Source organism: Rhinolophus sinicus, linkage group LG04 (assembly GCF_036562045.2).
Source record: "Rhinolophus sinicus isolate RSC01 linkage group LG04, ASM3656204v1, whole genome shotgun sequence".
NCBI lineage: Eukaryota > Metazoa > Chordata > Mammalia > Chiroptera > Rhinolophidae > Rhinolophus > Rhinolophus sinicus.
The window spans coordinates 129,375,785-129,393,144 of NC_133754.1; the positions used below are offsets into that span (position 1 = coordinate 129,375,785).

Sequence of the window (17,360 nt, forward strand, 5' to 3'; positions counted from 1 at the left end):
CCCTTCAGGATGGCAATTTGTTTGAAGAAAAGAGGTTCAGGAAAAAAAGTATGTTTGAAGAGTTTGAAGGTTCAGGAAACAACTGTGTGGGTATGTGTGTGAGTGGGTGTGAGCACGTGTGTGTACCTACATGCGTGTAGTATGTGTGACTATGCATGCACATGGGTGTGAAGTTGTATGAATATGTGTACCTGCCTTTGAATGGGTTTGTGTGGGTGTGTCCCCCATGGGTGCCTATGTGTGTGTAGCATGTGTGCACGTGTGTGGTGTGTTTGAGTGACTGTGTATGTAGCATGTGTATGAGCATGTGCCTCTGTGTGCTGAGGGCTGCGGGTGGGAGAGGCAGCTTCGGCTCAGCCAGTGGCAGAGCAGTTAGCATATAACTAATAGTGAGAAAGGAAGCTGGGGAGAGACAAGGAAGAGAAGCAACCAACCTCATTAACAAAAGCTCAGTTTTGTCCCTGCGGACCCACCCAGCAGAAGGGACTGGAGAGCGGTGGCTGTCTGCCAGGGAGGTCGGGCTCCCTGCAAACAGTTGCAGGCATCCTTTATCATGCTCTTCTCAGAGGGAGTCCTGAGGCTTGGCAATCGGGAAGTTTTCAAAGCCGCAGCAGCAGCAGCCTTGGCGAAGACCAGCAAAGACGGTGAAGTGTGTATGTAAACTTCAATTCTATATTTTCTTGTTGGGTGGGTTAATGGATTTTTAGTACAAAGAAAGCTAAAACTCAGCTGACCTGAAAGACTGGAATTTCAGCTCTCTTTCCTTCCCTGTGTTGTTTTTCCTCCCCCTTCCTCTCTTTAAACCAGAGATTAACCGGTCAGTGACTCTGATTCTGCCCGCCCGGGCCAAGGGTTCCTAGTTTTGGGGCTTGGAAAGGAAAACCACTACCTGTAAGTATCTGCTTTATATACTTCCTCTCATCTTAACTGTGACCCTTCTGTTAGCAGAATGCCCCAGAAGTTGCATGCATGGTGGTAGCATTAACTCCAAGTAATGATGCAAGAAGTATGTAGAGTCTGCTTGCAAAAGTTTAATTCTCATGTAAACTCAGAAGCTGGTAACTTGCAGTGTTAAAAAACCATATGCCAAAAAATGGGATACTCTTTATCATGTAATAAAAATGTGTAACTGTCTTTTGAGTCCATTTCCAATGGCACTCACCAATGAAATAACCATTTTAAAATTTTGTGATTTTTCTCCCCCCAGAATGGTTTTTCTCAGCCAAATAAAATGGCAAAGAGAAAAGATGCAAAAATGAACAAAACAGATAATATCCTCATGGTATAAAGATATGGAAATTTGGAGGAGACGATTTTTGGATACTTTTGCTTTAGTTTAGCTATGTTTGGATATGTTTTTAAAAACACGGTATCTTTTTTAATGGGGATGAGAGAGAGTGTTGGAGAGGCAAAAAAATCAAATTGTTCTGAAGTTTTTGACTGATATTTGCTTATCAACCAGATTTAGTTTAGGAATTTTTGGTGCTATAGTAAGTAGATTCTTTTAGTTTTCATCTGGATCACAGAAATAATTTTTAAGGCGTTTAACTTTTATTCCTGCCTTTTACTATTGCTCTCAGTCTTGTGGCGTGGCATGAATTACAAAGCTTTAAAAAGAGCATTTCCGGAGGCTGGTTGGAGTTTATGGCCTGGGAATCTTGCTGGAGAGATTAACCTCTTCAGGGCTGCTCTGTGGACCAGATCTAGTGAGGCAAATGCTCTTTAGCTTTCTGCTCTGGAAACCTGATATTGTCATTTCTGGCTCTGGTTAAAGCTTGAAGAGTTGCTCTTCCTTCCCCTGCCTACATTTGATAAAAGTGTCTTTAGCAGAACTCTAGGAAAATGTTAACTAGCTTTGGCTCTTTCACTCCATCAGAGATTCTGGAAGTGTGCATAAGAACCACCAGGGTGCTTAGTGAAACGCAGGTGTCTAGGCCACACCTCCAAGGAATTTTAGACCTGGGGTGGGGCTGGGAATCTACCCAGGTGATTCCGATGCAGGTGAGGTCACACTTGGATAAGCACTGCTCTACCTTGTCCTTAGCAATTAAATTCTTGTCATGTACTTGGTTAATATTAAATCTCCTAGCTAATTCATAAGCTTGAGTTTGAGCTGATGTTGAACATAAGCTATGTGCCACATGGCTTTGCATGCTTGGCTGGCAAACCATGGCTTTTTAACCAGCTTTCCCACCAACTTCATCTTTTTTTCTTTTTTCTTTTCTTGCTCCCCTTTCCATCTCTGCCTTCCCATTCCCATGAGTGAGAAAGGGAGTTGAGCAAAGCTACCTGGACACCATATTTTCCTGCTATAGGATCTGACCTGCCCCCTACATAGCCAAGCAATGTTTGTCCTGGAAACTTTAAGCCCAAGGCTGTTTTAATTCTTTATCAGCCTCCTGGGATGCTCTGCCCCTGAGTTAGGCAGAACTCAGCTGGATTCCTTGGGACTGTTCAGGAACAGTGTAATTCATAGAAACTGAGTTTAGATTGGACCAGCCCACAGGGATTGGGAAAAACAGGAAGTCATTCCTCCATCATGTTAAGGTCCTCATTTGACAACATAGGAAAGTTAAGAATTCAGTCTCCATCCCCATCCTCAGTGACATTTTCTGGCATTGTATATTTATAGTAAAAAGAAAATAGGATGTGGTCATCAGTGCCCCTTCCTTTTTTCCCTCTCCGCAGTCCAATTATTCATGGGTGCCTGCTACATGCCAGGCTCAGTGCTAGTTTCCAATGACTTTGAAGTGACCAATGTGAACAGTATGGACAGGGTCCTTGTCCCTATGATGTTTCAAATCTTAGCTGTTGGTAACCAATCTTGGATGAGCCGCCTAATCCCTCTAAGCATCACTTTCTCCATCAATAAAACAATAGGGCTGAATTAATGAGTTTTGGTATCTTCCCTAATGATATTCTGACACTGATGAACTTTTTTCTTTTTAATTTTTTATTGAAGTATAGTTGGCATATAATAGAATGGGAACTCTTTAGCGTTTGCTTTGAGAAGAGGCCCCAAAGATTTGGCTTACTGCTTTTCTTCAAGATTAAAAAAAATATATGTCCTTTACATTTTCTTTCTCTCACAAATAACCAAGACCACCAGTATAGTGAGTTAGACAAATGCCACCTTTTCCAGAGCACACAGTCTTTCTTCACAATGGGATCCTGTAACTCTCTAGAAACGCTGTGTCTCTGGGTCGGTTACTTAGGACGGCAGCCTCTTATCTTGTCTGAATCTGGTGTTGTTACCCCTTTGGAGAGCTGGGTGGTCCAAACAGGACTTGCTGGCTTCCATACTTGCACAGCTTGCAACCTGACCCTTTCATTCAAGTGATTTAATAGCTTTTGTGCTACCAGGTGAGAAGCTCAAATAGAGACCTTTGAAGGGCTGGGGGGAAAAAAACAACTCCCTAATGAAATCTTGCATTTTGTCTGTACTATAGCTTCTCTCACTTCGGTGACTGGGGCAACATTTCAAAGGGTTCTAAGACTTGGCCATCAAGATAAGAAAATATAGCTGTGATCTCTGTGCTTTTCTGACAAATGTAGCCTCCAGCTGCCTGAAGATATCATGTTTGGGTGGGAAACTACTTACTGGAGACAGAGTACAGGAATCTTGCAGAATTAGGATTTTTTTTTTAACTTTTATTTATTTAAGTGTGTTTTTCCAGGACCCTTCAGCTCCAAGTCAAGTAGTTGTTTCAGTCTAGTTGTGGAGAGTGCAGCTCACAGTGGCCCACGTGGGGATTGAACCAGCAACCTTGTTTCTAAGAGCACCACGCTCTAACCAACTGAGCTAAATGGACACCCCCAAGTTAGGAATTTTTGACTAAATGTTTTCGGTCTTTCTTTGGTAAGTTTAAAGGGGAAAGCAAAATAGTCTTTGATTTCACTCTCAGCCCTCCCTATTTATGGGGTTGTTGATATGATATCAAAATACTTCTTGTGTGCATCATGCAAAGGCTGCTAAGATTGAATATCACTCTTCATTCTCAACTTTATCCTTGAAATGTTCTTATCTGGCTTCCTTAGAGACAGGGGCAGATAACACTCCAGGACTCACAAAGCCCCAAGTCCTCCATTGGGTGTTTCACCTCCCCTGGCCGATCCCATCTCTGCCTTCTGTCAAGTGTTATCAGCTGCTTAGTACTTAAAAATGCTCCCTACATTCTTCTCTTAAAATAAATGAGCCAGGACTTTATCTCATGGGGTCGCACTCCATGCTGTGGTGTTTTCATTTCAAGGTCTATATTGCTTGTTAGCACAAAAATTCTTCATGTTGTAAATTGTTAGTCAAAACCATTGTGAAGTTAGGAGAATTTCAGAAGGGATCGAAATTCTCAGATGAGGACCAATCCAAATGTTTGAAAGTTGTTGGGTGTATCCCTTTCATCAAATCCCTTTCATGGCCCAGATTTGTTTTTCCTATAAAAGTGATGCTCCTCCTTGGGAAATCAACACAGCAACAACATAAGACAATGATTTAATTCTGGGATATGTAAATCTCCCCCTTTATTAGAACATGGTAGGATGATTCTATTTTGTTCAATAAGTATTAGTGATAGTTTTAAACCCAAAAGATAGTACTGATAGGAGATCCTTGAAATTAAATCAGAATAGTGCAGTTGAAAAAAAAAAGAGTGGCCTTAGAATACATTTCAACTGGGTTGCAATCCTGGTCTACAGTATTCTTTTGTTCTGTAATATTGGGCAAGTTATATAGTCCGTTTCCTTAAGAGTACATAAGGAGATTAATATTCACCTCACCAGGTAGTTGTAAGGTCTAACAGACATTTGGAAAGCACCTAGCATGTGCATGATATATGATAAATGCTCAATAAATATTTCTTCTTTGAGAGAGGGTTAACACAGGTGTGAAGACTGGAAAGAAGCAAACATGTGGCAAGCCACTCAATATATAGGTGTAAAGAACAGGGAAATGGGAAAAATAGCTTCTTTCCAGATCTCATTGACTGAGCAGGATAGATCTCAACCCGTTACTTCCCTCGCCTTAGCTCTGGTCAGCAACCTAGTTCTCAGTGGATTCCTTTTCACAGGTTGAATAGAAGCATGAAACAGAGCCTTGAATTCACAGGCTACCAAAGCACTTAGTGTAGAGAGAACCAGGGCGATGTAAAATCCTCCTGTCCTTAGTTTTTCCTGACCCTCCAGTATTGGAGACTTTTGCAGCCATTTCAGATAAATATATAAGAAGATGAGTTATTGTTTTTGTCAGGATTTTGCTCCATTGTAGCAAGGAGCCCAACCTTAGGGGGAAATGTTTGAGAATTTGAAACTCTGGGGTTGCACCATAGCGAGCCTGTGAACTGTCATCAAGTGGAAAGAAATAGTCACTCAAACATGCAGTGCTCTTGGTCTCGCTCTTTTTCTTCTTTCCACCAGTTTTTCTTATAGGTCCAGTGTTTGCATTGACAGTCACTCAACTGGTATTTATTGAGATTCTCTGTGCCAGGCTCAATCACCAGGACTGGAGATACGTGAATGCACAGAACAATCATGGTTGTTATCTTCAAAGAGCTTACAGATAGAGTAAAAGGCAGACTTGAAAAAAAAAAAAAATGACTGCAAATAAATAATGAAATGCCTGTAAGGTGTGCAACATGTGGTAAAGGTTATTACAAAATTCTGTGCAATCAGATAAAATTGGTCTGGGAGGTTGAGACCTCAAAGGTGCTCAGAATTTAGCCAGGGGAATGGAGTGGTTGGTGAGAGTGTGGGAAGGGCATTCATGGCAGATAAAATAGTACAAACAAAAACATTGAAAGGCCTGGTGTGGGCGGTATGCTGAGTTTAAGGAAGGAGAAAAGACCTGTGTGAGAGGAGAGTTGAAGGAAAAGAGGCTGCAGAGGTGAGCAGGGGATAATCATGCAGGGAAATCAGTCTCACATTCAAAAGGGACCCCAGAATCCATATTCCCTCTCTGAGATCCTTATCTGTGTCTATACCTCAGCCCTGGCTATTACTGGACAACTCTGAAGGGAAGTTCTTTCTAAAAGTAAGTTGAGGTTTTACCCAGTCTCCCTGGTTCTACACCCTGGAATCACAGAGTCAAGTCTCTCCTCCTTCAAATATTTGGAGACAGACTATTTTCTTCACAAATTGCTGCCATAGTAGTTCTGCTCTTTCCCACACACATGCAATTGATTTTTGGAAATGCAGGATTTTACATTTGTTCTTGTTGAAAGCGAACTTACTTGCTTTAGTCCATCATTCCAGCCTCTGACTAGTCAGGCCGTGGATCTTTATGTCTTCAGTGATAACAGTTAACCTTCCTGGATTTGTGCGGTGTGTGAATTGGATAAGCTTGTCTTCTATATCTTTGTTTCAGAATTTAGAAAGTTGTTTAACCAAAGGGGGACAAATATGGAGCTATGGGCAACAACTCAAGATGTTTCTCTTAAGAGAAGTGGTGGCCCTGATTGTTCTTTTTTTCCTTTTGAAAAGGAAACTAGACACAACATTTCTAGAGGCCAGACTCATAGAGATGTCGCAATTTAAATGGGAAGAGCTCAAAGAAGTCAATGTGTGTTCAGATTCTCATTTTGACAAGGATGCTAACGGCCCAGATCAGCTGTAGTTGCCGATTTCATTTATTGATGCATGTGCTGAATGCATATCACATGCAACAGACAGTTTTGTCCTCCTGCCTTCAAAACACATGGATAAATAGCTACACCATCAGGTATGCTGTGATAAATGCCCTGTGATTGGTTTAAGGAAAATGTGGTTCTTCTGCAATAGCAGAAAAAAATGGACTGATCAGGTCTTAGGGCATCTTGGAGGAGGCATTTCAGGAGGTGTTAATCTGTGAGAAGGATTTTAACTAATAAGAATGGAAGCAAAGACATTCCAGGCAGAGGGCAGATGAGAGAGCAAGAGCATAAAGGTGGGACAAGGCCAGCAGGTCAGTGTGAATGCTAACTGCAGCTTAAGGGAGGGGGTAGGGCTGTGGTTTGGGGATGCAAAAGACTGTGGGAGTGATATGTAGTGAGAAGCCAGTTGAGGTCAAATTTTTAAGAAGCATCACATTTGTAATGATGCAATATGACCAAGAGAGGAGAAAAAGGCAGTGGAAAGAGAAGGAAGCACAAATAAAAGAGGAGGCATTGGTGCAGTAGAAAGAGAACTCGGGGTATATTGAGGCACATAAACCGGAGAGAAGCAATTACGCAGACAGTGTGGTAGAAGGTACATTGTCAGATGCTGCAGGGATCACAGAGAATTGTCAAAGTTCTATATGCTATGTTAATTAGGTCACTGACAGCCTTTGACACAGCTATTTCCGTGGACTGGTGACAACCAGAATCAAGTGGGAATGTAAGGGCAGTGAGGGAATGGGTAGAGACAGTTTTCAAGGAGATAGGCTAGTTGGTCAACAGGAGGCATATTATGGGAAAAGAGAAAAAGAAAATATTTGATGAGTATTACCAGTAATAGTCATAACAGTAATACTACTACTGGTAGTAAGAACACTAACATTTATTGAAACACTCACTCCGTTCTCGCTGCTCACCTATATTTTTTCATTTGATTCTCACAACAGAACCATGGGTTGGTGTTTTAACCCTTTTTACACGTGAGAAAACGGAGACTAAGAGAACTTAGTTTGGCCAAGGCGACCTCACCAGTGAGTGGTAGAACAAGCATTCACATCGAAGTTAGCATGTTTCCCCGTCTCATTATTGTTCCGGCATAGGACCTATGCTGGTACAGCAGCTCTCCTGGTGCAGGCTTGGTTCTCCCAGGGGAAGGGCAATTGGCCTGCTGATTAAAGCCAATTTGTCCAAGTGATAATACTTTTTAAAAAAAGGAAAGATGGGGATTAAAAGGCAAGTGTACTTGAACAGATTTCTACCACATATGGAATAAGTACCTCAAACTGATTTCTGAAATGTAAAATTACCCCTTTTAACATGAAATCATTGTCACTGAACATAGAGGAAGTGGTCCTGATGTAATGGCCTGTTATTCCACAGCAGTCAGGGCATCAGCAGTTCATTTCAAATTACAGATGCAAGGGACTTTTCTCTTGCATTCCTCTGCTTTCGTTGTCCTTACTTTCTTTTTCTTTTAATGTTTTTCGGGGCTTAAGAAAATCAGACTCCTTGCTAACCACATGTCATGGCTCAGTAACTTTGATCTTCTCATTGACGGTGACCTCTGCTACTAAGATCTAGCGACTTTCATGCAATAGAAAATGTCACAGAATTTTACAAGTGATTTATAAGTGATTTTGCTCAAGTGTCGGAAAAACAGTTGATGCCTTAAGGTCTTAGAATGTTTGGAACAATAAAAAAATAGCTGCTGCTGGAGGTATGGATTTGTGATTAATAGATCACTAGAGAGTGATTTATCAGTCGGAGAGGAGCAGGCATTAAATGGCCATTTGACTATGTTAATTAGCTACCCAAAGAGTTTAACATTGATTTTTATATCCTCCACATATCTTGTTTACCATGCATATTAATTTGCCAGGGCTGCCATAACAAAGTACCACAGACCGGGTGGCTTAAACCACAAAAATTTATTTTCTCTCAATTCTAGAGACTAGAAGTCCAAGACTAAGGTGTCAGTAGGGTTGATTTCCTTCTGAGGCCTTACTCCTTGGCTTGCAGATGGTTGTCTTTTTCCTGTGTCTTCACATGGTCTTCCCTCTGTACCCGTCTGTGTCATAATTTCCTCTTTTTATGTGGACACTAGTTAATCAGATTAAGGCCCACCAAATGACCTCATTCTAAATGAATTACCTCTTGAAAGACCCTGTCTCTACATACAGTCACATTCTGTGGTACTGGAGGTTAGAACTTCAACATATGAAATTGGGAGAAAAAAATTCAGGCCATAATATCATGCCACAATGTGAACGTTTCTGCCTGGTGTTAGTTAGCTGATCTTCCAAATTCTTAAGACATTACAGCAGGTCCTCGAATAATATTGTTTCATTCAATGTTGATGAGATGCCACAGGAACGAAACTCTTGTTTATATCAATTAACCTATGATAAAATTGATAAAATTGTTATATATTGTTTTGCTTAAAGCTGCAGAACCTATTGACGATGTTAAGTGTGGGCTTACTGTACTTTGGCACAAGGAAATAGAATAAAACCTGTAGCCCCATAAACCCACATTAAAAATATCTGTTTATAATACACTCTGGGTTTAGAGTTTGGCTTCAGGATGGGGTGATAGGGAAACTTCCTCAGGCAGGACTAGCTTTGCATTTTCAAGAATCCCAGATGGAACCCATTTGATCTTTCTCATTGGGCCATAAAGCCTGTGTACTGCTGCTTTGACTTTTCTGGTTTGGAGGGAGCAGTGTGCGGGATCCATCCTTTTACATTACAGATGCTATGTTGCCTCACTCATTGTTGCTGAATTGCTTTATTGGGAACTATTGGTTTTTATTTACTCCCAATAAAAAGTCACTTTTCTGGTCTGGGTCTTTGTTAGTTGCTTGGGTGCTAGGTCCATGGTGCATGGAAATTACGGGCTACAGGATTCATTGGTAGGAAGGCACTGGGGTCCTTGCACGCCCCTTCCCCCCACTATAGTGTTTGCCTACATTAAGAATCACAACCATGTAAGCTCATGGGGACATGGCCAGAGATCACATGGTGTTTCACAGCAGGCTTGCCGTCACTGCCAGCCCGGTGCTTACACCTATCGTATCTGAATCGTTAGCTCAATAGCCAGAGATGCTGAACTTAGGACTTTAAAACCCAGGACGTAAGACTTCAGACTTTTAAGACCTAGACTTTTCAGACTTTTTAAGACGAAGACTTAAGACTTCAAGACACTGACATGGAAAGGAGCACAAGTGCCCATGATGTGGGGGCAGGTGAATTTCTCTGTTAATTAAAAACAACAACAAAAGCTATCTTCACAGTAATCTTATGAAATCAATACTATGAATCCCCACTGTACAGAAGATGAAAGCAAGGCTAAGAAATTTTAAGTAACATATTTATATTGTAGGTTGAGGTTCTTTCTAAACAGTAAAGTGTTCAAAAAGTGAACAGCTATGTCCAAGTCCTTAGTTCAAAAGCTTAACTGAGGTCTGCCTACAAAGAGATATGTGAGCTAAAGAGTCTGACATAAATATCATGCATTATTATTTTGCTTTCTCTTTTCAAAAAGGAATTGATTCCTTTTTTCTTTCAAAAATTGATCTTCGTTTTTTGTTATTGAGTAGAAAAAGCCAAATTGCTTATCCCAAACAGAAGCTTGGAGATAGTGAAATGGGCTCCAGTGGACAAGATTGAGGTTCATGTCCAAGTTAAGAAGTGTTATAAGAGACTTGAGATACTGGCGATTGTTTCATTGAAGAATTGAGGAAGTAATTGGTACATTAAGAATACAGAGGGGAATTAGACTTTGGAGTGATGTAAGAGATTTAAATTTACAGACCTGAAGGTTTGAATGTTTCTTCTTTGAAGCAGATGATTAAGCCGATAGCCTCAAATTTATTTTCTAATTTGATCGATAATGATTTTGCAAGTAATGATTTTATGGAGATCTGTTACTTCCAGCCTAAACCCAAATGACCCTTTCTATCACATCTTGAACTATCATGCTATGAAAAAAAAGCATGGAAAATATTAGTCTGTGAGTAATACAATGTATTGCTATAATATATGTATTTAACTTTGTCCTTAAAGATTCACAGCGAGGGAAAAGTTAGAATGCAATGGAAACTAGAGTTAGCACAAAATTTTACTAGTTAAACTTCATGTTAATTTCTTTTATTTGAGATTTTGTTTTCTTTCTAACAATTTTGCCAATTCAGGAAGCCACTGTCTTGTGTCTACATCTCACACATGTGACTGGATTTCTAGGAATGGCCCTCCCTGTTAGGCTGTCAGGAAAGGTTCTTTCCTTTCCTTTCTGTCTGAGGCCAACCTATCTCCTTCCCCTCTTCCCTATCCCTCCCCCAATCACCTCCAAACTGGGTCTTGCTTTCAGCCTCTTCCTGGTGCTTTCAGCCCCACTCCACTCTATCCTGATGGTTTTCAGACCTGCCAGAAAACCTAACTTCAGTCTTTGGGCACTATAGCTCCTTTGACCTCTTCTTATACTTACAGTTTACAGCAGTGATTCTCAATCCTGGTTGCTCACTAGAAGCGACCTAAAGAACTTTTGAATTCAGATGCTTGGCTCCACTCAGCCAAATAAAATCCAAAACTCTGGGAGGGGTGCTTGAGTTATTGTGATGGGAAGTCAGACATGGGGCCTGGTAATTTAAGGGTGATGTTAGAGGCAGCTCTTTCACCATGGTGTGTTTCCCATTGTCCTCAGCGTTCAGACCATGATTAGCCCTCATAAGGACTGTTTGCTTCCTTCTGGGGCAGTGGAACAGGGCTGAAGCCAAAAGAGTGAATGAAGTTTCTTTTGCAGCCAGTACTTTTCCTCAGGCCATGGGAGACAGTGGGGCCAACCCCCACATTGAATAATTCCAGGGGGCACTGTTCACTTTGGTGTCTGTGAAAACAGCACCCCTGGAACCTCTGGAGCATGAAGCCCTGGAATTTGGTTGTGCTGAATTGAATGAAACAGAGCAGAGGAGCCTCAATACCTTTAGCCAGCATTTCAATGGACAGATATGTTAGTGTGGTTTCCTACAGAAACATCTTCCATCATGATGAGTTTATGCAGTACCCAGGGGATATCACAGTTGGAACTGCATTTTTCAGCAAGTCTGGACACTGTCTATGGTAAATATGTTCTCAGTTCTAGACAGACGCTTTGCAATCCAACTTTTTAAAAATAGCCTATTTGTGTCTTGGAGACTCTAAAAAACATGTTTTAGCCATGGCTGCTTGTATACTCTGTACATTTCTCTCTTTTAAGAACTTTTCTCTGACTTGCTGGTGTTTGCAATTGTTCTTCAATGCCATTCTTATACATGGCCGCATACTCCCACACAGATTTATTCAACAGTAAGTCATCTAATCAGACATACAGATGGGTTATTTGCAGCCTGTGATGTTTATGAAGATTTTGTTTTGGAGCCATTACATGAAGCATTTTTAATCCCGCTGACTGAGCGCACCTTTGCACCCTCCCACTCTCTGCAGCCCTCCCTCCATTCTGCCAAAGTAAGCAGATCAAGTTTCACTCTTAATGCAGTTAAACTCAGTAGGCCACAGAGGCGCCGGGAACTCGTGTGTGCAGAAGTAACACTGGCTCTGGATGTGCTTTCACATGGGGGGCCTCCTTTCACTCTCCATGTGGGAGAGTGGCCTGTGGGCCAACGAGACCTAATGGCACTTGCGTGGCACTTGAGTGGCTGGTTATATGCAGATCCTCAGCAAGGATATTGCTACACAGCCTGACTAAAATCATGCTCAGAGCCCAAATGCCAGGAAGCGTGGTGAGCAAGAAGTCGCTGTGGGTTGCCTTGTTTCTTTTTTTGTTGTTTTAGCCCTGTGCAGCTCTACAGAAAAATTTCTAGCTCTGTCTGGGTGTTAACTGAAGAGTCAATACAGCCTAAATCGTAGAGTATGTCAAAGGGTGGTTCAACTGATAATTTTTAAAAATTAATAAAAGTTCGTTTTTGAGCAGATTTAAGTTTATAGAAAAATTGAACAGAAAGTGCATTTCTCACATACACCCTCTCCCTCCAGTTATTCTTTATTGACATCTTGTTTTAGTATCATATATTTGTTACAATTGATAAGCCAATTTGGATTATCCAAAACCCACAGTTTGCATTAGGGGTGACAGTTGGTGTTGTACATTGTATGGATTTTGACAAATATTTAATGACATTTATCCCTTCTTACAGTGTTAACTTTTTTCAATGAGATAAAGAAAAAAGTTTCTTTGATTGGCCTGCAGTTGAAAGGGGAAGGAAGGGGATTGACTTGGGTGCAGCCTAGTGTGTGTATGTTTGCTGGGGACTTTGGTTGAGCCATAATCACATTTAACTATTTGAACAACCCTGAAAGGTATCAATTATTGTATAGATATGGAAACAGAGCTCAAGGAAGAATAAAGACTTTGTTCAAGGAAATGGTGGAACCGGGAGAGGTGCACATATTGGATGTATCTGATTTACAGTCTGGTCTCTGGCTTCTCACTATTGCATTTTCTTTCACTTCAGCTCCAATCCTACATCAGATCATCAAGCCCCTCCCCTTTTCCTCCTTCTCTTATTCCTCCTCTTTCCTTACATTTTTTTTGTTTTTATTGATACTGTTGTATTGAAAATTATTTATGAAGTTGTTTGTAAAAAACAAATATTTGTAGAAAAATTGATGTCACAGCTCAACATCAAAATTGTGCTAAGATCCTCAGCAGTGAAGAAAATCAAGACTCTCATTACAGTTCTGTTAGGTTTAATTAATTATTTATTGTTTTTTAAAAAGTGCATTTTTTTTTTTTTTTCACTTCGCTGTATCTTGGTCTATGATACTGTGATTTACTTTTCACACTCTGCTTGCCTTAATGAATAAAGCAGCAGGCCCAATCAGTTCTCTCACCTTTGGCAAATCGCTTAACCTCTTAGGGCCCTTATTTCCTCATCCTGACCACTGTGTGCTGGGGCATAGAGCATGGAGTTTCAGGTACCTAGGCTCCTGAGCCTGTCTACTGGGGTTGGAATTCAAAGTCCACAATTTATTAGCATTTGCCTTGGACAAATTACTTATCTGTTTCCTTAAATTCAGTATCCTGAGAATAGAGTCTACTCCATAGGTTGTTGTGAAGATTAAATGAGTTAAAACAGTTCCAAAGGCAAAGTAAAATGCATAATACTTGATGATGATCGCGATAATGCTGATAATATTTAAAATTTGGAGGAGAAGCTCCTTCCAAGTCTAGAATTCTGTGTTTTTGATATACTGTACTTAGGCCCAAACAACACTGCAATTTTTGTCCCTTATCACCATGTTTCTTAAGTCATCAAAAGCGTTTCCATTACAGCTGATCTTTTTACAAGAATATTTGTGATGGTGGTCTCTTTTCTGCACCAGATATCCGTGAGTTTGAATTTTATCATTAGCTATGGCAGGCAAGTATGATGGTCAGGGCTATCACAATACAATTCAACGAGCAACCATGAGTAGTTTTCTACATGTCTGAGCAATCCTTTTCACAACTAAGTACTTCATCCTGAACAGTAGAATTTCTTTAAGTATGTAGTACTGAGTTTGATGAAGTCATTAGAGCATTTTGCTCATATGTTATCATAGAGTATCATTTTGTATTATAAAGTACTTGGTTATAAATCTCTCTCTCACAAGACCTCAATCTCTTAAAGATTGGGCTTGTATCTCAGTTAATTTGTATGCATCCATTGCATCTCTACTCTTTCACACAAATGCTGTTTCTGATATAACATCTATTTGTTGATTCTTTGACTATGCCACATTCTTTCTTTCCATCTTCAAACATACCCGTTTTTACCTTCCTAAATCCTATTTATTCTTTCAAAGTTAAATCTCTCCCCTTCTAGGAGGCCTTCCCTAGGCCAGCTGAGTCAAATGCTGCCCTCTTATTTATTCCAACAGCACACAATACATTCCCCCATTATAGCACTTACCACTCTTTTTGAATTGTTAGTTTATATCTCTGTCTTTTTGCATTACACTATAAACTCTCTAAGAGCAAGAATTTTCTTTTTTTGTATTTGTGATCATAGCACTTAGTATAGCCCTTGTCACCAAGTGGGTACTTGACAATTGTTTGTACAATGAATGAACAAATGAATTTGTCATATACAAACAGAGAACCAGGCTGTATTCTAAAAATGGAATTGTTCTCAAAAGTTGAACTCCTGAACATGTTTTAATATGAATTTAAACAGAATCTCACTTTTGGACAATTTGGTTATTTCATTGTGATTTAAAAGACGCAGAATTTACTCAAGAAGAGGAAAACCAATTTTAATCAGGGTGACTCTGTTTGGGGACATCCTAGATGTGATTTTGGGTACAGACACATGGTTAGACCCAGGTGAAGAACAGGTGTAGTCAGCCATGGTGAATGTTGAGAGAGTGTTTTTCATTCTGTTTAACGTATACAATTAAAGCAAGCTGTTGTGAAAATTTGTATGATTCAACCCTCTGGCTAAAAGCAAAATGAATGTAAATTATGGCCACTTCCTAATCTTCAAGGAAATGCCTTTGATGGTTTAAGAAACTTTAATAGTCATTAAAAACAGAACTGTAAGTTGAGGGCACTAAACCTTTTCCCTCTGCAATCAGTTTTCTCTAACTTTGAAGGTAGCTTTAGTGGAAGGTCTCTGTAGAGAAAGGTCAGATGTCTGGTTTTCAAAGAGTGGCCTGGAATTTAGATTTCTGATGTAGATTCATTAAGTATGGATTTATCAGGTCTGACCGGATAATTTGTAGACACCATGTGGCCATCCTATACTTCAGTCATTTTAATTCTCTAGTCTTGTGTCTCTTGAACGATTTCTCAAAGAACCTGGGTTTTTTATGATAAAAGGTTTTCTAAGTTTGCAAACCTTGAGCTTAAGGGTTTCTTGTCAGAGCCTTGAATAATCTCATACTACTTGTGAATCTTTAAAAACAGATTTTAGCATTCTGTGTTTCAAACATATTTGGATATAGAAGACATTTTTGTGGAAAACTTTTAGCAGCTCCAAAGTGTACATTTTAAGAAACACAATTTGCCATAGGTGCCCCTTATCAGCAGGATAGATACTGCAGTGTTGAAAAAAATCTAAAAAAGGAAATCTCTTAATGAATTTGTGTAGTATCAATGGTCCATCTTTGCAACCTTGATTTTGTTGGCATAGCCTGAGGGAGAGTTTTCTCTTCCTAGTTCTGTGAGTCTGTCGGCACTTCCTGAGATCTTGGAAGGAATTACGGAAAGCGGTATTTCTGGACCGAGCATCTATGATTTAAGTGAGCTGCATGGGGTAGTGGACATTGCACGGGCCTGGATGTTAGAAGAACTAAGTTTGTAATCTAGGCTTGGTTTCCAGATAGCTACGTAATCTTGGTGTAAAATATGATTGGAGAAGACAATTTAGGTGATGCAAACAAACTATTTCACACTTCATGAAATGGACAGTCTCCTTTTGGAGAACTGCAAAATGGGGTGGATGGCAAGCCTTTTTTTATAGGAAAAGGAATAAAGAACAATGAAGAAATCAATAAAAAATATCTGATTGGTTGGGGCCACAGAGTCAACCTTATTTGGGGTGAGAAGACCCAGAATTGGATTGGTGTTTGGGGATTGGCTGACTGAATATACTTGATTTCTGTCCAGGGGACCAGAAAGTTATCTAAGTTTCTGTTTGCCGATATGCCACCCTGGGCAAGTTAGAAAGTTATTTGAACATTGGTAAAGTCATTTCACTGCCATGGGACTTTCTTCTGTAAAATGAAGGGGCTTATAGAAGAGAAAATACAAATGGTTAATGGACATTAAAAAGAAAAAGCTAAATCTCGAGAAAGCACAGAAATGCAGGTTAAAATAGTGGCAGGGTACATTTTACTTGGGAAATGAGTAAAGATTAAAGGGGATGATATTAAATGTCAGTGGTGAGCAAGACTGGTAAGGGTGTAAATTTGCATTACCAGTGAGAATGCATATCAAGACCCTCAAAATAAGTTTATAGCCTTTGATCTTATAATCCCATTTTTAGGAAACTATCAAAAAGAAGGAACTAGAGACATACACTAATTTATAATTAAGGATTTTTCATCACAATCTATTGACATAGTAACTACTTCAATGTAACAATGGATTGACTGTAGAAATCATAGTACATTCATGTAGTGGACATAGCACACAAGTGAAAGTAAGATCACAAGAAATATTTAATAACAGGAAAATGCTTAGAATACAATGTTACAATGTTTTGTTAATATAAAAGAATGGCACACAATTCTTTTATAGTATGGTTCTAATTAAGTTTAGAATCTGGATATATGTATATGTACATACCTATGAAAACCTAAGGCTCTTTTCCTGGTGTATTGGGAAAGTGCTTTTTTTCCCTTTATGTTTCTATATTTTAATCCTTTAGGTAGTAATGAGCATACATTTATTTTATACACTAAATGGAAATTATTTCCAGAAAAAGCAAATTAATTCATAAATAAAATGAACGTTAGTTGCATTCTAAAGTTTCTCCTAAACCATACATTCTGTAATTTAGATTACATATTAGGAAAAATTGCAGAGTGGAGGAAGCAGAACGTTATAAACAGAATCAACATATGTTTTATTAACTTCATAGACTGGAATTTTGAAGTAGTCTGTTTGCCTTGAGGCCTTTATACTTGCCTGTGGTGTGAGGAATTAGAACACTAAGAGATGCTGGTAGACAGGAGCTCTACGTTAATTATATGCTCT

General features: G+C 39.7%; 1 protein-coding gene across 12 annotated transcripts in view; it reads left to right on the forward strand.

Moving 5' to 3' along the window:
• Positions 1-313: 313 nt before the first annotated feature.
• FREM1 (FRAS1 related extracellular matrix 1) overlaps positions 314-17,360 on the forward strand; it is a 162,190-nt gene continuing 145,143 nt past the window's right edge. For 4 of the 12 annotated variants that reach the window (XM_074330363.1, XM_019739183.2, XM_074330364.1 and 1 more), the window contains exons 1-2: positions 326-653; positions 808-891. The gene's annotated coding sequence lies outside the window, so the exon portion shown is untranslated. Of the gene's footprint in view, positions 654-807; positions 892-17,360 lie in introns of all 12 variants that reach the window. The other 8 variants (XM_074330371.1, XM_074330372.1, XM_074330368.1 and 5 more) reach the window with 5 other exon arrangements.